This window comes from Tyto alba, unplaced genomic scaffold (genome assembly GCF_018691265.1).
Source record: "Tyto alba isolate M040663 unplaced genomic scaffold, T.alba_DEE_v4.0 Super-Scaffold_29, whole genome shotgun sequence".
Taxonomy (NCBI): domain Eukaryota; kingdom Metazoa; phylum Chordata; class Aves; order Strigiformes; family Tytonidae; genus Tyto; species Tyto alba.
The window spans coordinates 4,912,627-4,934,288 of NW_024881303.1; the positions used below are offsets into that span (position 1 = coordinate 4,912,627).

General features: G+C 45.3%; 1 protein-coding gene and 1 long non-coding RNA gene across 6 annotated transcripts in view; both read left to right on the plus strand.

Moving 5' to 3' along the window:
* Nucleotides 1-104: 104 nt before the first annotated feature.
* Nucleotides 105-3,955, plus strand: LOC116965636. The gene is made up of 2 exons (XR_004409511.2): nucleotides 105-305; nucleotides 3,798-3,955. It is a non-coding gene; the product is annotated as an uncharacterized LOC116965636 (long non-coding RNA).
* A 2,106-nt stretch (nucleotides 3,956-6,061) lies between these two features.
* The window catches only part of FBXO34 (F-box protein 34), a 44,341-nt gene continuing 28,740 nt past the window's right edge, over nucleotides 6,062-21,662 (plus strand). For 2 of the 5 annotated variants that reach the window (XM_042799026.1, XM_042799027.1), the window contains exons 1-2: nucleotides 6,062-6,192; nucleotides 20,093-20,171. The gene's annotated coding sequence lies outside the window, so the exon portion shown is untranslated. Of the gene's footprint in view, nucleotides 6,193-20,092; nucleotides 20,172-20,354; nucleotides 21,034-21,662 lie in introns of those variants that run through there. The other 3 variants (XM_033009778.2, XM_033009782.2, XM_042799028.1) reach the window with 2 other exon arrangements.

Consider the following 21,662-nt stretch of genomic DNA (forward strand, 5'->3'; position numbering starts at 1 on the left):
TCCGCGCTCAGTTCTCATTGGCTGCGCTGAGCATCTTTCCCCTCCCTCTTGCCGCCCATTGGCCGGCGGGGTGCGGGAGGCGGGTCCCTCTGGGCGCGGAGAGATTGTCCCCTGGCGTCCCGCTCGCTGTGGGGGCGCCGCGCTAAAATGGCGGAGGGGGGTGTAGCGGGCGGAGAGTCTCTCAGGTCGCCGTGCCCTCATGCCCCACGGGCACTCGGAGGCAGCGTGTGGGGTCTGCGGGACACGCACCGCCCTCCCAGCGCCCCGGCAGGCGTCAGCCCGCCCCTCAGCGACCTCCTCCTGAGGTAATTTCCCATATGTCTTCCCTCTTCAGAACCGAAGCCGGGTTTACCCAAGGTTTAAGTGTCTGGGGGTTGTGCCGAGCTTTTGCTGCCCTCTGTAATTCTCTCTTGTATTTGAATCGTACCTCCAGTTTGCTGGGGTGGATTGTGTTTAGTGCGATTCTCATCGGCACGACGATTTGTTCTAAGTTTGTTTATAAAAATCTGCGAAATTAAAAATGAATAATAATAATAAAAAAAAAAAGTCAAGGAAGAGGCCAGCCGCTTGGTGGCACTGCAAAAATGTAGACGGCGTTTGAGAAATGAGTTGCCAACCAGGAAGCCGCTGAGCAGCAGGCGCGATGGTAAGCGGCAAAGGACAACCATACCTTGCAAACAGCCTAAAAATGCAGGGCCTCCATGTGGCATGACAGTAAAATGTCACTAAATGTTTATATAAACGCGATTACAGTGGATGAAGGCAGCAATAAGGGGATTAAAGACCATTTGGTCAGAGCACTGAGCTGTTCCCCGCAGCAGCGATCAGTCTTGGATCACTGGGCAACAGCTCAGCACCTCACGGATTGTGACAGTCGAAAAATTGTCACCTCTGGGTTCCCTCTGTAGACTGCTAAAGGCTACAGCAAAGATTCACAAACTTTGAACATCTGGGCTAATCCTAAAAACATTGGTTTACTATAACATAATCAAATATTAGTATGGAGGTTATTGACTGCTGCCAGGTTCTCCAACGGTTATGAAAAAGATCCAATTAAACAACAGAGCGACAGCAGTTCCTGTTTGTAGACTCTGCCCGCAGAGTCCAATCTAGTGCAGTGTTTGCTGATTTTTGTTACTCCCCTTTTTATCCCAAATCAGTGGAATTTGAGAGTATTCAACAGTTCTACCTTACAATACCAGGATATAGTCCAATGATGTGAGCCATGCTGAACCACAAGTTTTAGGGAAAGAATTAGTTTAGGAGTGTCTTCCAACCAAAAATCATTGTGCACCTGCATCTGAAGGATTCCTTCATGCTGAAACAACGCTTGCTTGCTCCTTGGAGCATCCAGACTGGCGCATTTACTAATTCCCATTCATGTGGATGTTGATACTGAATTTAGGAAGTGTGGCTGTGCTACAACCGGGGCTTTAATCTCACTAGCTCAAATAACAACATCAGCGATAAGGCAGCGGTACACCCTTCAAGGCAGACTGGTAACCTGAGTACTTAACTGGGGTCCTTGGCAGGCTCAGGGTCTGCTGTGCACCTTCGCTGGTTGTTACCTGAGCTAGCTAGGTTAAAGCCCAGGATGAGTTTCCTTAACACGCTGCAGTGACACCTTCCACTAACAATATCTGGGTCACCGTGAGGGTCCTGATGTATTTGAATAATGCCATAATTCTAAAGTATTGCAATGTCACTTTAAGATAAAACATGGAAATTGGGTGTTTTTCAACCAAATTCCTGATTGCTACTGATTTTACTGTGTTGAGAGGTATAAACATATTGCCATTTAGTAGAGATAAGCGAGCAATATGATTATATAAACTCATTATCCCATGCAGATATTATACATGCCTGAAAGGTTAAGCCTGCCATTCTCATACAGTCCTGATGATTTTATGATAATATGCTGGCATTTTAGCCATTGAAGCTTTGAGAACCAATTTACCTGTTTCTTGACAATATAACTGTCATTATCAGATACATTGTGAACTGAGGAGATCATTATGTGGAAATCCGCTAACTTGCTCTTTCTATTCTTCATTTATTTGCATGGGATATTGTTCTTTGCGAGAGTAATTCTTACCACCCTTGCATAAATGCACCTTACTGAAATATGGAGCGTGTAGGGAAACTTATTCTCAAATTTAGCCCTGAAATAATTACAATTTCTGAATATATTTTTGGTGATAGTTCAGGCAAATGGAGTTCTAAAACTGTGGTCCACAGTGAGACATACTTGCTACTTGCATGGAGTCAAAGAAAAGCCTCTGTAGGCAAACCACTGTATGTGGAGCACAGCCTGATGCTGCAGAGAGCACAGAGTTGTCCTCCTGCCAAATTTAACTGATAACCTCTTAATCAAGTATTGTGCAGCAAAACCATTATGGCACATTGGCTGTTGTTCCCACTTCTGCTCATGCTTTTCATGTGAAGCATTCACTAGTTTAAAAACCAGAACAAATTATAGTAGCAGAAAATAAAAGCTAAATTCCTGTCTTACGACAATTAGAAAACACCATTAAGCCTCGTGCTGTGTTTTCTTGCTCTGTTCTTTGGGTTTTGTTTTGCACAATAGCGCATTTTTAACAGCAGTGTAAGAGAGCCTCCCACCAAACCCCTAATGCCTCAGCCTGTACCCTGGGAGGGGGGTATGCTCCGAGCAGGTATGAGAGATGGACATTTGGACTCTCACCAGGATGAGCCTGGGGAGTGTCTTCCCTTTCCTGGGTATTTGCTCTACCACCTTCATTACCACAAACGACATCAAACGCAACCCCTACAGCCCACGGTGTTAAAAAGGAATTGGTAACTCTTGTTCTCCACCTTCAGAGAGCACTTATAGATTCCTAAACCCCAGATGTGTGGGCCCAGGATCTGGAGCTGATGGAAACACCTACACACTGGCAATGCAAAGCAAGTCTAATACATCCCTTGTTTGATCTTTCCGGCAACCAGGTCTCTGCTTGGTAGGTGGGAGTTTCCACGCGCCCTTGGGAGGTGTCTAACGCTCTCTGGGCTATAAATAGAAAGGCGAGGTACCCGACTCTGGGTATTATATTGCACTCTGGCAGCTTGATACCTAATAGCTAGATGTTGTAGCACATTTATAAGCTCCCAGCTCTCACTGGAGCTAGCCTAAAATGCAAACTAGCAATCTTATAGTGCAAAGTACAGTTGGAAACAAAGCCTGAGTAGTTTTTATCTCAGCATATCTTTACATCCTCTGTTACTTACGGCGTGTTTACACCGAGTGTTCTCTGCTGTTACAGATTTCAGTCAAAAACTCACTCTAGCACTACAGGTAAAAGCATCCTGCAGCTGGTTTCATCCTTCAAGGCCCAAAGCCACAGTCTTAAGGAAATCACATTTTTTCCAAACAGACTCAAATCTTCTTGGTTTTCTTCCATGGGGAAGAAGGGAGAGGGAATTAACCTAAGAACAAATGCTGGATTCAATCATAAGCCATTGCTGAGTTGAAACCAAACTTTTTGTTGTTTCTAGGGGCTTTGGAGTGGGTTACTTTGGGTGAACTGTACTTTTATCCCCTTTAGCAGAAGCAGATGAAGAATCCCCTTAGTGCAGTGGTATTAGATGATGGTTCAGCAGCGTGAAGTAGCTTTCTAACTGAGTTAGGCCAAGAGCATTGCAATTTCATTTGAGAAGTGCATCCTTTCCCTAGCTTAGACAAGACTTCTAGTAATTTTTTATTTGAGGGGGGGTAAGTGGGTTAAAACCTGCATGTATTTTTTCTTAGCATGCATCTCCTTTTTGTCTCCATTGCCCAGAAACAGTGGAAGTTGGATGCAACTGCTGGAGTTAAGTGTTTCACGGCTAAGCAAGTACAAAGGCGATAAGGAACAGCCTGGTTTAAAGAGTACAACACAAAGCTTTGAGGAATATGACCATTAATTAAGATGGAAGCAATAAAAGAGCTATAACGACTTGGTTAGTCCTGTGTACTGTGACAGAGTTAAACTTCTCCATGTCTCTGATTAGATAGGACTGGTCTTCTTTATCTATTGTTTTTTTAATGTTCAAGGCTACTGAAATGCAAAAGTGCCAGATGGCCATGTAAGCTAAACAATGTGCAAAATCTTTCTTATATTATCACTAAATGTCCTGGGGGGGCAGGGGAAGAAAGGTTATTTAATCATTAGAAGTCACTTAGCAGCAAATGGCATTTAGCTGTCTTTATCAACTTAAAACAAAAGCTTGGGTCTGTACAGCTGTGGGGCCTTTTTCTAACAGGACAGGGCACATATTTCATTCCCCTTTAAGTCATCTGTCGGTATCTTGTGTGTCAGTGTATGTCACTTCACTGTGGTACCATGTTAGTAAATAGCCTTTTTTTCCACATGCACAAACAAATCACCATGGTTCTATACCAAAATACAGAATTTTTCCCTGGAACACATGAAGCTACTGTGTCAGCAGCAGCTAAGTCCTGTTGTTGTTGTGGGGTTTTGTTACGGCCCAGAGGAGAAGGTACTGGAGGGATGAAGAACTGTAGGTTCTGTTTTCAGTCCTGCACTGATCTAATATTTGACCTTCAGCAACTCAGTTTACCTCTATCTTCCCTCCAGCCCTCGCTTTGTCTTTGTATATAGGGGCCGTAGTCAACCAGGACTCCAGAGACTTTGGGACATTCATCTCAGCCACCTGAGATGCTATGTTAATGTGATCCTGTGCCTTGGCTAATTATCTCTGCCCCTCGTCAGGACTACTGCAGCACAGTGCTGTGCTGACACACTTACACTGCTTTTTAGCTCGAGAACGGTTTCAAGGATCTTCTCACAGTATTGCGTTACACAGAATAAGTGCTGTCTTGGCTGCTGCCTTCCTGTAGGTCAGAGAAACCAGGCATTTTCAGTTTGCCAGCCCTGCACCCCCCCTGGGTCATCTGTGGTCCTCGGTGGGGACCTGCATCCCTCCCCGCTTCCCTCTAAGCCGAAACAAACTCCTGAAGCCTTCTTTTGAAGAGGGGGAGGGCTCCTTCTTGCAGGAACCCCTTAGGCTCAAGCTACCATTTGGTGCCAGCACTTAATTCCCCTTTCCCCAATGCCTTCCTTTTGCATTTCACTCTTGTTCTCGATACCTTTGGGTTCACAGAATTTCTCCGGTGCCTGTCTTTTTCTCTCGGCAGGCTGAGGGCTTCGCGAGGGTGGCACAAAGGAGATGGCTGGGGTGATGCTTGCGTGATGAGCCACTGCCCAGGGTCTGCGCAGCCGTGCCTCCTAAGATACATCTATACCAGGAACAGCAGCTCACGTTTTCCTCTGTCGAGGGCAGCTTCCCCACGGGTGACGGCAAAGGGTATTTAGTGACTGCGCCGGGGAAATGTAACGACTGTGATGGTGAAACGGGCTGACTGGCAAGGCTGACACCACGCTGGTGGGGTTCCAGTACCCTGACGGACTACCCCTTCCCGCTCCCAGTAACATCCCAGCAGCTTTTGGCCCTGCAGTCAGGCGTTAAGTAGATTTTAAAGCCGGGTGGTCTATCAAAATAGTGTCTTTGGCCTCCTGCAGAGGACTGTGTAGACTTTTAGCCTGTTACCACCGTATTAAAGCCACTCGTACGCTGCCGGTGCCACGCCAGCGGGCTGGGAGCTGGTACCCCCCCGTCGCGTTCAGCGCCACGTCGGTGGCTAAACCAACAACCGGCACACACCGGCGGGAAGCTCCGTGCCCGGCGACACGGGGGCCAGCCAGCCAGCGCTGGGGGGACTACGGGGTGGCCTCGATTTTGCTGGTCCCCAGCACCGCGCTCTGCCTGGAAACCTCCCTGGCCGGGACCCCCCTCCGCTCCCCTCCCTTCCCCGGCCCCGCTCTGAGGAGGAGAACCGAGAGGCCCCGAGCCGGGCCCCCGCGCTCGGCGGTGCCCGCCCGGCTCGGCGGGGCGGCCGGTGCCTGGCACGGCGCGGGGGGGCGGTCGGCGGTACCGGGCCCCGCCCCGCCCCGCCCCGCCCCGCGTGCGGATTGGCGCGGCCCCTCCCGCCGCCGCGGCTGGGCGCAGGGCTGAGGGGGGCGGAGGGTTGAGGGTAGGCGGAGGGTTGGGGAGGTGGGGGGGGGGGGGGGATCCGGCCGCGCCGAGCCCAGCCTGGCGGCTCCGCGCTGCTCCCCGCCGCCGCCGGGACGCCCCCCTCCATCGCCCGCGGGAGCGCGGCCGGCCCCGCACCGGGTAGGCTTCTTGCGGTGGGGCCGGGGGCGGAGGCGCGGCTGGGGGTGTGTGTGTGTGTGTGTGTGTGTGTGGGGGGGGGGGGGGGGGGTTAAGCGGCCGCTCCATTCGTGTTCGTGTTCGGCAGGTGGGCGGTGAACAGGCCCCGCACGCACCGCCCGCTCTCCGGCCCGGCCATGGCGGCTCCGGGGGCCGTCGAGGGGCCGCTGGCCGCCCGCCGGACGGGGCTGCGCGGCCCCGGGCCTCCTCGCTTCCCCGCCTTCTCGCGTTTCGTTTCATTTGATTGAATTCCCGCTGTTCCTCCGAAGCGCCGGCACCCTTCTCCCGTGCCCGGGGCGCTGCGGTGTCGGAGGCGGCCGCCTCCCCGGATGCTTTTATAGCGCTCCCCGCGTCGTGCCCGCTCCCCCGGCAGCTTTCCCGTGGCCTTCCCGGCGGCTCTGACAGCCTGAGCCCGCGGCCGGGGTGGGGTGCGGGGGGGGGGGAACGGCTCCGTGGGTGCCGGGTCCCGGGTCAGGCGTGTGCGGGAGTATCTCTCCTCCCCCCCCCCCCCCCCGCGGCGGTTGCATAACGTGATCGGCCCACGCGTGGCTGAGGGGCGGCAGGAGTGGGGGGCGTCCTGACCCCGCTGCTTTTTGAGGGCTCTTCGTGGGCCTGCGGGCAAGGACGTAGGGTTTTTCTTTAAAAAATAATATATATTTTTCCCCAAATCTTGATCTTCTGGGTACTGTCACTTCCTGATAGTGTTTTTCTGCACGGTTTACCCCCTACCCTTCAGAAGGAAGGATTGTGAAGCTCGAGAAACAGTAATCCAAAAAGAAAGCTTTATTCCTTCTTGGATATTATAGATAACGCTGCTAATAATGTGTCCGCATGGGAATGGTGTAAGAACCTAAGGAAAGGTTAAAAGTACAATTGTGGTGGAAGTGATTTCTTCTCAAAATTACTTCCTCCAAGGCCTTACTCGAAACAGTAAGTGTAGCTTTTAATTTCTTCAGTAAACCGAGGTTATTGACTTGAGCTGTGTGGCTTCCAGTTGCAAAAAAAATCTTGTTTCAGCCGGAGAAGTGGATCTAATGCTTGTCCTGCGAGGTGCTTTGTACAACACCCAACAGCAGCGTTCATCTCTCTGCTCTGCTTTTAAATAACCAGGTTGGATGGGGCTGTAAAGCCCAACCACAGCAGCTCTGGGTTTGTTGCGGGTTGTAAAACCCGCCTGCGAAGCTGTGTAAATACTCAAGTGGTTAACCCTGCTGTGCTGCATGCTATCTCGGCTATGCCATAGCTCTCGCTATCCAGTTTTGGTAGCTCGAGATATCCAGGCTAGCTTTGAACCAGCTAAGCACCTGGTGTAGACTCGAGTCGTGAGTCTTAATGAGTGTTTACGCAGCATTTCTTGTTTTCTTGGATGAAAGGTTTTACATAATTGACCATTATAATTGTCTGTCACCCCTAGACAAGAGCCAAAAAAAACCCCAAACCGTGGAGGTAGGCAGTTGTTTAGGAAGTCCAAAGTCTAAACCCATAAGTGCCTGTAGGTAGTTAATGTTGTTACTGCTCAGTGTGGAGGCAGCAAAATGATTGACTAAAAAAAATTAATCTGGTTCTGTTCTCCTTTTGAGCCATTTGATCAGCATCATCCGGACAAATGACATCCTGCTTACGTTTGAGCTACTTGTTCTTCAGTGCCCAGAAGAATTCCTAATGCGACTCCAGTTGCACCAGCGTTGCGGGGTGGTGTTTTTTTCTGTTGTGTGTTGTTTTTTTTTTTCACCCTCCCCCCTTGAAATCTTAACTGGAAGCCTTTTACAGTGTTTTGATTCCTTTTTAATAAATGGCTAATCCCTTGCTGCAGGGGATGGGAGTGTTTTGAATGCAGCGGTTTTGGGTCTGGAGGGGAGGGGGAAGGGAGCGCCTTGTATTGCTTTCCAGCAGTCACCCGCCTTCCCTGGGCCTGACTGAAAGAGCCTTATTGACTGGTTTTGAAGGTAACATGCCCAATTCTCCTCTTACATGCTGAAAACTCATAAATTTGCTGTAGCACAGAGCCTTTGAGGGAAAGAAATGGAATGTCAAGGAGCCTGGGCTTCATCATGAGCAGCCTGGTAACAAAGGCGGTGTCTGTTAATTACATGGTGCTTATCAAAATCTCCCCTTCTAATGACAAAGTTCCATTTTAATAGGTGTGAAAAGTTGTAGGATTTGATTTAATACCAGTGTCTTAAAATCATCTCGCACGCTTCATATGACTAAGTTGCCTCTTTCATATTTAATTGGAGAATGAGCAGAGCTTGAGGAGGAAGCTGTGTACATTTTACTTGCACTAAATGGCCTTTAAAATATTTTCTCCATTTAGATAAGGATCGTGAAGAAGTCTGAGTGACTTGTCAAGTGCTAAGCTGCAACTCATTTTCTTATAGGCATATAAAACATCTTTCTGTGTCCCTTAAAATTGGAAGCTTGTCTTGTAGCATGCTGCTGATGTGTGCCACGATGCTGGTGAACTCTCTCCCCTGGCTTGACTAGCAGCGAGAGCTTGTGTTCATAAAGACTTGCCTGTGGTTCCTGTGCCAGGAAGGGCTGCGGTTTTGGGGTACAGAGGTGCCAAGTCGATTTCTGGTGCTGTGAAGTTGAATACGGTGTAGGAGACGCACAGTACTACCTAGGTACTAACTGCCTCTGAGGTTCCAGGTGTCAACACATTCATCGTAACGTGTTATTTACACTTCTCACTGCCCTGTAGCATAACAAACCAAGCAATCCAGTGTAATCCTCAAACGCTGGTTGCTTTATTACCAGCAGATAGGACATATTTCAGTATTCTCGTTGCAGGTTTGATACCTGCTTTCAGAGAAGATCGCAGCTTTTCTCACACCCGGTAGTTGAGTCTGTAAGGAAAACATAGGACTGGTCTTAAGCCTATGATTAAAGATAATGTAGCTTTGGAAGCGTGCGTCTCTCCTGTCTCTGTCTGCTGCTTTTTTTGGCACTTGTGGATGGTTTGGTCACAGGATGTATTACTAGATGTTCCTATGCATACATTTAAGCTTTTGAAGGAGATCTTAAGTTGCTGGTTAGAGATCAACTTCCCAGCTTTGTAAGCTCTGCAGTAAGGAGGGCACAGGATTGCTGTTTTGGTATGCGTGGCTGCTCAGTTTTTATTTGTACCATATTTTACTGGTTTTGCTTTCTAAGCAGTTTTGATTCTGTTAGCTTATAAATGTTAGAATCTATTAAAGTTAGCGTGAGACTTTTTTAAATGTATGAATATTGTCCTTTTTTTGATGTCCTTTTTTTTTTTTTTTTTTTCCATTCCTGACATGAATTGGGATAATTGCCCATAGTGCAGATTCTGGCTATAGCTGTGGGATTTGTATTTGGAAATTACATTTGTAGTTGTAGAATTAGTGCTTATTCCCCAAATAACTTTTCTTTTTTGCTTTCTTGTAGAAGGAAGGGAATATCTGCTGTATCACTTGCTAATCCTGCTGTTGCAGTTTTATGCCTAGAGCATAACTGGAAATGTATTTACCACTGTCAGCATGGTGGTTGGTTTTAATCTAGCTATTTTGGGTATCAAACAGGGAAATCACAGCAGGTCTGGCTGATATAGGTGTAGGGTGGGCTTGTGTGACTCGCATCAGTGTTACTCACTTGGATGGCCAGTTCATGGTAAAAGCTAAGTGTCTGTGGCATCTTTGTGGTGGGTATCAGAGGCAGATGGTTTAAATATAGCTCAGGTCTACCTAAACATGTTGCAATTGCACCTCCTGTTGCAGTACAGAGGTAATATGAATATTTACATAGATCACCTTCCTACACGTTGGAGGTTCAACTACCTCTTTCGTAGTGAGTTGCTGCTGGGCAGCCATGTGATTACTTAATGCTGTTTTGAGAGTAAAAATATACTATGGAAGGACACGTAAATAGTTGTTAAGGAAATTTCAGCTTTTTAAAAAAATGTGTATATATATTATTCAGAAATGGCTGACTGATATCTTGAGGTGTAGAAAATAGTGCTCTTATCCATGTGATTAAAAAATTCCTTAGAAGTGGCTATGTCTACAGTTCATAGCAAAGTAATGGCATTTAGGTAGCAAGGAGACTGAATTTCTGCCAGTTAAAATCTTGCTGTCCTAATGTGCCATTCCATACAGTGTTTGGAAGGTAATATACAATGTTCTTCTGCCTTGCAGCAAAACAACTAGTGATTAAAAATTCAGCAGATGTTGTGGTTCACTTAACTACTTGTTCTTGCATCATTCAGGTCATATCACACAATTAATGTTGCTAATGTTCAATCTAGTTTTTTTTGTTCTGAGAATGGAAATTATCTGAACTACCATGGGATTTACGGAAATGTTTTGGCAGGAACTGGACTATGCAAAGTAAATTATTCAGAACTGTTTTCATCTTTCCTCTAACTTGAGAATCTCCTTTTGATTTCTCAAATATTATTTGTTCGTGCCAGACAGGGTTTTAATTTCTGCAGCTTTTCTCACTTTAAAAATCGAAGTGTTTTCTTTTGATTGCTCTGAGATAAATGAGACTCCCTAGTTGGGGGGGGGGGGGAGGAGTGTGATAGGTGCAAGTGCTTGCTTTCTTACTTAAACTCAGTATTTAATTTGGCCACAGAAGTATTTTTGTATGAGAATTCTCATTTTGTTCTGGACAGGGTTTCTACTGCTTTCAGTACATCTACTTCTAATTTGCACAATTTTGGTTAATAGTATTCAATCCACTGTGTCACTTACTTGACTTCTAAATTACAGTTAAATTTTACTTTCCCCTCTTTATGTTCCTTTAATTATGTAGTTTTGGGGTTCTTTTTGGAGCACACACAGGTTCTGGAACCCTTTTCTGGGCTACTCGGAGCTATAAAGCAATGTTCATGTAGCAAGGTTTGTGGCTTGTTTTCACTTCTTTCACCAGTTTTCTCTTTGGAAGCTGATGCGTGTACTGCACAAGAAGAAACCTGTCCTCTCTCTTAATGATCAGTGCACTAAATGTGATTTTGGTTGACCTCCCTGCAGCTTCTCAGGACTTGCATCTGCTGATGCTCGCAGTAGGAGGTTGAATGCCCCTAGGTGGGTGCCCCCTAAACTGGATACGTGCATTGACATACATCCTTATAGATCATGCTTCTGTAAGCATGATATAAATACCAAGGTTAAGGCAGGCAAACACCCGAGAAGTTGCTGGGTTTTTCAGTGTCTTTGAGAGTAACTTCCTATACTGGGGCAGCTCTTGGCTCAAGTGCTTAAGAGAAACTAAATTCAGTATGTGGAACGCAGGTGGAGTAATTTGGTCAAGGGCACACGTGAGGTTCAGCCACTGCTCAGCGCATTGCTGCAGGTAGCTGGAGAATTGCAGGGCTTAGGAGGAGGCTGTATCTTTTTAAGCATGAAGGAGGTGGCGAATTGTGGGAATGGAAGAAGTGGATTTTTGTATTACAGCGTGTGATATACAATAGATGATGGATATGCCTGAAAACCAGGTTTTGGGGGAGTAATGGGTAAAAAATGGAGACTTTCAGTTTATGCAGGTTGTTTGAACTTGCAATTTGGATGACTTTTTGTGATCTCTCAATTAGCACATCAAGAGGAGGATGTATTTTTAGTCAAGGTAGGCATTTTTCTTTGGAAAAACCTGTTTGGACTATTAACACTAATGTACTTTGAGAGAACTTGTTTCAGCTAAACTGTCGGCAGATAGTCAATCGGTTTGAAAAATTAGGTCTTAAATATGTAAACCCTCCCCCAGCCTCTTTAGTGTCCTATTTAGAATGATGGAGGAGGATTCAGACTAGTTTTTGCATATTCCTAATACCATGTATGCATGTATCCAATATGCTGTACTTGCAGAATTGATATTCAGGATAATATGTTTAATCTGTAATTGCAAAAAATAACTTCACACGCAGCTAATTCCATCTGCTGGAAAAATAAGAGCAAGGCTAACTTCATCACTTATTTGGGACCTGCTTTTTGCTGTGCTAATTACTATGTATGAACTTTGGAAATTTGCATAATTTTTTGGCAAACTGAAGCGGCAGCCATTTAATTTAGAATTTTATTAACTTTAAACATCCCTAGCAAATCCTAAGCTACTTCTAGTTCTTTTTGTGGTTTTGGTGTTTTACAAGCTTTGATTTAGTAAGCTTCAGTAACATATTTTTTTTTTTTCCTCCCTCCTTGCAATGACTTTATATATATAGCAGCAGCTTGCTGCCATTTCCAGTAACTTTCAACCTGCAATCTAATGCAAAATTTCTTCTGTCGCTCAAATAAAAAAAGTGTTGAAATTAAACTATCATAAAACGAATGCTAAACCAGTAAAATTAGAAGTTAAGCTTTGGTCGCTCTTTTGCAGTGTGAGAAGAGCACTTGAAATATTTTAAGTGTAGATGGTTTTCAAAAAATAACCTTGGGGAAACTGGGGCATGTTAAGTCTGGTCCTAATTCTGCTAAAAGCTGGTCTCATGATGTGAATTCATAAGGTCCAAAGATTTGGGATATAAAATCACCATTGCTGATAGCTACTAAGTGTTCTCCCTTACTAAAAGGCTGGGATTTGACACATTTTCAGCTTCTCGAGGTCTCTAGTAATGCCTTTTCCACTTGGCTTGGTTTTGTTCGTGTGACCTCCTCTTTTTACTGATTTTGCTGGTTGGCAGTCAGTGGAGGCGTATAATCTGTAAAATATTAAAACGGTTGGAATTTTATAGTAAAAAGTACTGCCTGCCTTATTGGAATGCTGTTATTTACTGTCTAATTTTCTTTTGGATGCAAAAGGCTGGATTAATCTAAAAATCTGAACTGTTCTTTGTGTTACAGTCTTGTCCCGCTTCTGTCTCAGGACCATCAGAAACTTCCGATTTTGCTATGTGCAGTTCCAGTCCCGCATCTTTGTCCCTCTTGTCTCCTCCCTCTTACTCCATTGATCACTTAAGAATGCAGTTTCTTCCTTGGGATGAACAGGGTTATATTGCTAGGCTCTTTAATTCCTCTCTAATTGGCAGAAAGCCAAGCATAAAATCTTGTTCATAAGTCACTCTGGAGATTTCTTTGTACATGCTATTATTTTCTTTGCATGCTAACATCACTGAAGATATTTCACACCCACACACCCCCCCCAAGTCTAGACCTGGCATAATTATGTTCGTGTGGATATGTAGGCTTGGGTGTTGCCACTCTGCAGCCCAGCAAGCAATTTGAAGTCCTTGGGCAGTTTAAGACCAAAATTTCTTGCAGCATCAAAGGCAGCAGCTATCCCTCTGCATCTAGGTAGGTGAAATAATTTTCTGTTGTATCTAAACTTCAAAGACTAACTCATGGCTTGTGCCTGTGGTTTGGCTTTCTGCGATGTGTCGTACTGGAGGCTATATTTTAAAAAAGAGTTTGGACACTGGGTGCACCAGCTCACGTGCTTCCAGAGGCAACCCAGTTCCCTTTAGATGTATAAAGCTCTTCATTGAGGTCTTTGTTCTGAACTTTGCCTCATGTAAGTCTTCATTACAAAGTGTAAAAATCCTTTCCATCGTGAAGCCTCCGCTCTGGCACTGGGACTGCGGTCTTAATTTATTTATGTCTTCAAACCTTTTGTGCTTCCTCCTGCCCTGACTCCTGAGGTTGAGAGAAGCTCCCTGTAAACATATATGCAAAGCTGCCCCTTATTCTTCTGATGTTAGGCTGCTCTTGCTTTGGTGCTGTGCTGCCTATCACGCTGATGTCAATTTTTCTCATTCATTTCCCTTCCCGACCACCTGTGCGTGTCCCTGTCCTGGGGAGAGGAGAGCTGTCCCTGCACAGGACGTGTGTGCCCCAGGCAATCCACTGCTGAACAGTCAGGGTGTGCAAGGCATGGTAGCTTGAGACAGTTGTCAGGGACTTGGTAAGTGAACTCTAAAAAAACCCTTTAAGGAAAGCCTGTCCACTGGAAATGGATTTCTAGACTTAGATTTAACCATTCGGGCACCAGAGCTTGCCATCAAGTGTGGGACAAACTGTTGGTTTCTTGCCTTTTTTTTTTAATTTAATTTCCTTTCTAAAGAAGGATAGCACTCTGCCGTCATTTTTTTAATGAGGTGACTACTTAAACCCATGAATGAAGTGATGCAAAGAGCGCTTGTTTATGTGTCTGAAATCTAAGTTAATCTGCTACCACTTCTGAAATCCGGGCTGTGGGAGGATTACTGATAGCAATGAATTCATCTTCCATGGTGTTAAGAAAAAAATCCCTGTGTTTCTCTTAGAATGCTTATGGATTTTTTTTTTTTAGATGCAGTGTGACTGCAGATTTAGTCACATTAAAATGTATAATAACTTGCTTTGAATTGGTCTCGCAGCAGAAGCTGTTGGAGACATGGCTTTGGTACAAGTTACTGGGAATTCTCTTTTAATGCAGCTTTATAGCCTGTGCTGCAAATGGGAGCTCAGAGCAGTTTGTCACGCTCCCTCCACGGATGGTGCATGGGATGCCACCAACAGTGGACTAAACCAGTTTTCCTAATGATTGCTTTATTAGGCTTTAACAGTTTATGGGATTGTTAAAATGGTGTCCACTGATATGTCAGCTGTAGTCTTCGGGGTAAACTGTACGATGAATAGTAGCAGTTTACATACCTTTGTAAGCAAGTGTCTCTGCAGTATTCTGTGTACTCTTCTGACCTTAAAAGTTTGGGGTTTTTCCCTTTTTTCCTCTTGTGGGTTTGTAGATGTAGCCGATGAGGAAAGCTCGTGTATGGATTTTGTGAAGTTTACACAGCTTCATCCCTGGTCTGACTGAATCCAAGGGGTGAAGGCATCAGAGTATCCTGCAGGGATGGCCCGGTCATCTTTGGGAAAGCATTTTTAAGAGGTTGGGAAGAACTTTACTTGGAAAGAAGTGAAGAAACTTAATCTGAGTGTAGAATTGTTGCATCCGTAGCGGAGCTACATAGAGCAAGCTCACTGATGTTGCTAGTTGCATTGATATTGGTTGTAATGGTTTTTTAAATTATTTTGTAGGGCTAGGGGAATGTCCCCCTATCCCCCAGCCCTCCCTTGTGTTAACTGGGTCACAGCATACCAGGAAGGAGTTGTTTTTTTCAGGTGGCTGTCCGGGCAGAACAAAAGCAGTTAAGGACGGAGGAGTTTGTCAGGCTTCTTTCCATTTGATGAAGCCTAGAGATTGGGGGGGGGGGGGGAGTGAATGTAGACATCTGTGAACACAGATAGAGAAACTTTACTGGGGTATACGTGAGGCAGAGGCTGTTGGAAGAAGACATGTCTTTAATTAGACCAACTGGTATCGCTGGGGTGGAGGGGAGGGTGAGTGAGCTTTTGAGCATGAATAAACATCAACGTATATGTTACCAGAATTGCATTTTGGAAGTAGGAATATACTGTGAGTTGCCATTTGGCTTTGGGTTATCTGGGGGCTTTCTGAGTCTTCCATATTTTAGCCACAGTTATGGAAGAAGCTGTATATAACACTTTACAAACATAAAGCGCAACTCTTTAAGGGAAGGTAGGGTGCAAATTGTTCAGGTAAAATGAGCCAGTGTTTTCAAGCTGGAGTCAGTAAAGGTAGACAGACAGAGTGCCAGCAAGTGATACTGGTGTCCTGAATTTAATATATTCACTTCACAGTCGTGCCCAGGACGATCAGTGAGAGATGCTTTAACTTAAAGCTAGTAAGAGCAGCAGTGCTTTTTTCTTCTGAAAAGTGGTGTGCTTTTACTGGAATAGCTAAATGTACAAATGCTAGGCTTAATATATGCATGTGTGGGTACCTGAGAAAACATCCTATTAAGTAAACCAATAACTTTCTTCTGCGGAGATGTGGAGAATATCCCCTTTGCTGCCAGTCAGGGCCAAGCCAGGCTTGTTAGCAGCTTGTAAGTGACAGCCCTACTTTGCTTTGTAGGTATTTTAAGTGATGAGGGTAGCAGAGCTAGAGGGAGAGGTGATAACGTCTGTGCTGTTTTTTTTTCCTTTTTAGAGGAGGAGGAGATGGGACTAATTGCATACCTTCCAATTCCACTTACTTCATTACTGAATAATCATTGGAGCAGCCCTGCAATCTGCTCTGATAGCAGATAAGTGGCGTGGCTTGCAGCGCTTTAATCTAAACAAAACTTAAGTGCTTTTTCCTTTTCCCCTGGAGTGAAACTGTAATTTCGTTATGTGAATGTTAGCCAGGACAAAGTTGTTTTTGCAGTTGTCATGATGCTTCTCTGGGCTTTGTGCGTGTTAGAGATATGTCCCCAGCGTATGTAGCAAAAATACCCTAGAATACTGCATTCCCTTACCTGGCAGCTTCAGTTGAAGGTTTTCCAAGCGCTTTGCCAGGTGAAGATCTGTTTAGCTTTGACGTTAGATGTCTCAAAGGGTTTAGTTATAAACCAATGAACGTTTAGATTGTATTTCCTTTCCATAGTGATACATGTTAATTAGTTTCTCTGTCTGCATTAGGCCCTGAATAGTCAAGTAAAACAGCCTGAGTACACCGCTGCTACCAAGCTGCTTCAGAATACGTGTCCCTGCGGTGAGAGTGGTCACGTTGATGAGGCTGTAGCAGATTTGCGGAGTTTCGGTTCCCCGGTGCAAAAATGGCATTATATGCAGCCCATATGATGCAAAACAGAATTACTAGGCAGAGCTTCAGAGAGGGTTTTTGTCTGTCTTTGAAATGGAATGAAAGTGCATTCATGCATCAGGCTGAATCCTGATAAAATGCCTTCTTGGAACTGATGTTTTTGAAAGATGATGATTTTGAGGGACTAGTGTAAGGCCGTGAGAGCACAGCAGACAAGTGCCTGGATTTTGGGTAGCATAATACTGGGAAAAGCTGAAACTTTTGTCAGGCTAACTTTTTTCTGGGCTGCCATGGAGCTGTTAAATCTGATCTATTCCTAAAAAGACAGCTGACTCTGCAGGCTGAGCAGCATACAGTTCTTTGTCTCTGCTTTTGACTTGAATGGAAAAGTAGTTCGTTTTCACATTAAATCGATCTCAACTGTCGCTGCCCCGAAGGGGGTCTGTTCTTGCAGACTCTGCTTGGTCTCCAGGCAGAGTGCTTTTGGCTCTCTCTGTTTTTTGCTGTAAGCACGGTAACTCAAGTCAAGGTGCTGGGAGGATGGTAACCCACTAAGACAGATAGTTGTTGACAGGTGAAACATCTTGGGGGAAGAAAATATAATACACTTTAAAAGAGGTTGATAGTTTTTGCAAGTTTGGGCTTGGTTGTGTTGGTTGTACCTGGGCCAATGGGGTTGATCATATAGAGCGACTCAGTATGGATCCAATTGCAGCATTAAGCTCTTGGAACAATTTAAGGTGAAGTGATGGTGAATTTCAAAGAATTAAAGAGTACGAGGCCCCTTAGTTGGGTCTTGCATTTGTAGAGTGGCTTTCAGAGGGAAAGACCCAAACATGCTCTGCAAATTAGCCTGTGCGTTGTGCACTGGAGCAGATCCATGCTTTGATAAGAACAATATGGGTTCTTTTAATGAGATGAACTGCATCACCTTTTTTAGAGACGGTATTTATTTGTATAGAGGGAAGAATCCTTTATTTCTGTGAAAATACGTAGTCACTCAGAGGAAGGGTCTGCAAACCACAGCTCCTCCCTGTGAGTGGGCAAAGCTCCTCCACCTCTATGCTGATGGTGAAGGTAAGCACTGTTACTTAGAGCAAGAGCTTTGTGTCTTTTGTGCTGAGGTGGACTGCTGTCTCATAAAATGATGTCTCTCACAGATGTCTCAAACCCACAGTGCTGGGTTCTGCTTTGTTAGTTGTTGAACGGTTGCATGTGGTTGTGTTCATTTTCTCCAGTAAAAAGGCTAATCCTACTTCTCAAAATGATCTCTTGCCTTTCCAGTGCTGTGCTTAGTATTTTGGAATTGCCCTTGGGTCTGTGCGAGTTGACAAAGCTCTCGTGGCCATCTGGGATGGTGAAGTTGCCTTCCCCATACTCCGCTTCTCCTCTTGAATTTGTTAACGAAGCTTCCATGGCAGCCACCTGGCCTTGGCTCTACTCTGGCCTTTATTTACCAATTAATGGTTGAAATGTGCCTCAGTTCTTCCTCCTCTCATTCTTATGTCTGGCTCGGGGGTTTGATCACCCCTCTGTATCATTGCTTGAATCAGCACGTGTGACTGGGAGGGTAGGTAACGAGTGTCTGCAGGTTTCTATATTGGTGTGTTCATGGGCTGGGGTGGGTACACTGGGGCTACACATGTGCTTCAGTATCCAGCGCTTAGTTATGGTCCATCTTGACTGTAGAAAATGAATTGAAGACAAATTACTCAGTACTGGAGACTTTTCTAGGGAAAAGGTTTAATGAGTACCTGAAGGGCTGCAGTCCTGTAGATTGTGCGTGGTGTCATGGAGCTGTGAGCGAGTTTTACTTTTTGCAGAAGCTGGATTGATTCCTCAGAGCTGGACAGCATCTGATCTTTATGTGAGGGAGGGGAAAAAGCTGTCCGACTTTAATCTGAATTTACTAGGTAGTTAATAAGAAAGACCTCTGCCCTGAGTAACTTGTTCAGCTTATGTTATGTTGCAGGAGCTCCATGGAGATGAAGCCTACTGGCTTTATTTTGCTCTGAAATCCATTTGGCTTAAAGCTGCTTCCAGAATCTCAGCCCCCACGGTACTTCAGACTTGCAACTGGGTAACCTGCTGGGTGTTTAAGGGCTGGGTTGAGGCAAAGTGTTGATGCTTTGGTGGCTGAGAAGTGACACTGGCATGTGGAACTTGTCATTCAGGTGTCCTCATGCTGAGAGCAGTGTGCCTCATACCTGTCTGTTGGTCTCTTTATAATTTGCAATTTGTATTTAAAAGTAGAGGGATTTAAGTTTTGTTTTCTCCCCAGTTGTGGTCCGTAGAAGCAATTAGCTGTCGTGATGTTTGGCACTGGAGCTGCCTGTGGTGGCTGGTTGCGTAAGTGGGTATTGCTAAAGCGAGCAGGGAGCAAGTGAAGGTATTTGCACTAGTCATTTAGCAGCTGGTATAATTCAGGTCTGAATCAAGCTCAGGCTCAAACAGGTCGTGGAATTTATTTATACAACACCACTAGGGTGTGTGGCGTTGCAGAGAAATAAACAGTGGTTCCTAGCCCTGAGGCTTGTGTTCGGTATTAGATAACGAGGCACGGAGTAATTATAACCAGGGACCTGGGTGGAGGGGTTAGGAGATGGTGAGGGTTACATCTGTGTAGAGAACATGAAATGTTCCTTGTTGTGCCTGCAGCTTGTTAATGGCACTGTTAAGAAATTGTGGGTGCGTCTGAGGTTATAGGAAGGATGGGGGTCAGCTTTGCAGAGGGAAGTGTTGAGTGAGTTACAGGAGATGAGTGGATTAATAAGAGAAAGCGGAAGGAGGTAAACTGAAACTAGTCAAGCGTACGGGGTGTGGCTGGGTTCACACGGGAGCTAAACATGCAAAAGTAATGGCACTCAAGGGCCTTGAGGAATTTGGGTGTTAGAGCAGCGGCTGGGAATCCACAGCCAGACCCCTGAACATGTGTGCTTGATGAGAGCAGAGGAACGGGTAAAGGGGTCCAGTGTGGCTGTGGAGAGCTTTGGGGTCTCGTCTCTGCTGTCCGGGCGGCCTGGGCTCCCACGATGACAAAGCAGCATCTGCCCCACCACCCAGCGGGACTTTTCCTTGTGGCAGGGCAGCCACAAGGCTACTTCGACTGTAGTCGCTGAACTCTTTTTGGGGTGTACTTGGTCAGTTGGCACTGAAGACCTGCTCGGATTAGTGGTGCTCCACGTGTCAGCATTGCATTGATTGCTGTTTCCTTGCGCCCTTTGCACTGGGCAAAGCGGATCTTTTGGGTTTTAAGAGCTGGTTAGTAGTTGTAATACCGTTAACGTGTAACTAATTTCCTTTTTCCTTCCCTTTTGCTCTTCAGAAATGCCATTCTCGTGAGTGTACAAGAAACCTACAGAACTGTAATGTCTAACCCTACATGGAATAACAACTCTTTGAAGGTACAACCCTTTTTTCACTACATGGCTTTGCTGTAGGTTGGGTTAATGATGCACTGATCTTTGCTTCAGAGCTTGAAATTGAAGAACCATGTCTTATGTAATGCTATCTCTTCCAAAGGGGTGACAGTGCTGTGACATTCCGGTCTCTGATTTCCAGAAAAACTGCCTGCAACCTAGCACTTGATCTGGGGTGCCAAGGGGCCATCCCTGTTTCTCTGTGAAGGATCTCTTTAGGCAAGTCTGGTGTTGCCTTAGGAACAGATGGTGGTTTCTATTCAGAGAGCTGAACTAAGCTTTCTTCATACTCGGTGGCCATCCTTGGAAACGTATTGCCCTTCTTTTGAGTGACGCATGATGGCTTGCCTGTTTGTCTTCAACTGAACAACTTTCTGGATTTTTTTTTTTTTTTTTTGACAAGAGCCTTCTAGATGTATTTGTGAAGGATATCATGATAAAGTGCAGTTACACTTTAACGTTTAGATTTGAATGTCTTAGCTGTTCGTGCTGCATTAACCAGCTCTCAGGCATTGGCTTGCTCTGCTGTCTGATCCTGCAGTGATGCCATAATACTGAATTTTGGACTGCCCTGTACATTACCATGGCAACAGACTGATGTCACAGACTCAAGGACATGACTTCAGTGTATGATCATGCAGAGGCACGATCACATTTGTGAAGGAGAAAGCTGACTAATGCACATCTCAAAAGCAAACAAGGGGAATGCAGGTTACAGCTGACCAAGCAAGGTGCTTCGGTATGAAAATTCCCCTCTTAGACAAAGGAGGGGCCGATCATGTCTTTAAGACAGGACCAGTCGTCGTGATGAGCTTCTCTTTACTATGGATAAGCAGACATCTTGCAGGTATCCTATATCTTTTAAACAGGTGGTGTTCTGGGGCGGGAAAACTTGCTCTCTGGTTTCAGAGCTTTGAAAGGGCACGTTTTTGTTTTAATTTTCGAGAACTTCTCGGTGGTCTTGTAAGCACACTGAGAACGCTTTGACTTGCTTAATGTTGTTCAAACCGTTTAATTGGTTTTCCAAAGCTTTTATTTTATCTATAACAGTGGAAGGTGAAAGGGGAACTCTGCATCTGCATTATGGTCACATTTTCCTATATCCTATTAGCAGATTCCAAGATTGTTTAATGTGATCTCCACCCATTTCATTTGGCTGCAACCTTTGCTCCCATGAAAACAAGGCTGATTGTTCAGAATTGCTGTGTGTATGTGCTTTGGCACGGCATGAAGGTACCTATAATAACACAACCATTGTCTGGAGAAAAAAAAAAAGCAGTTGCAGTAATAACTACAAATAAAAGGGTGCAGTACTGGGGCAAGACAGATAATGGTTGTTTTCCCACCCATTGCGTACAGCAGAGTCTCAACATGATCACCCCTCGGCATGACAGGGATGTGGGCTTTAGTGTAGTATGTGAATATTGGGAATAAGGGACTGAAATATTTGCATGTTGTTCCAAGTTTCTCTTTCCT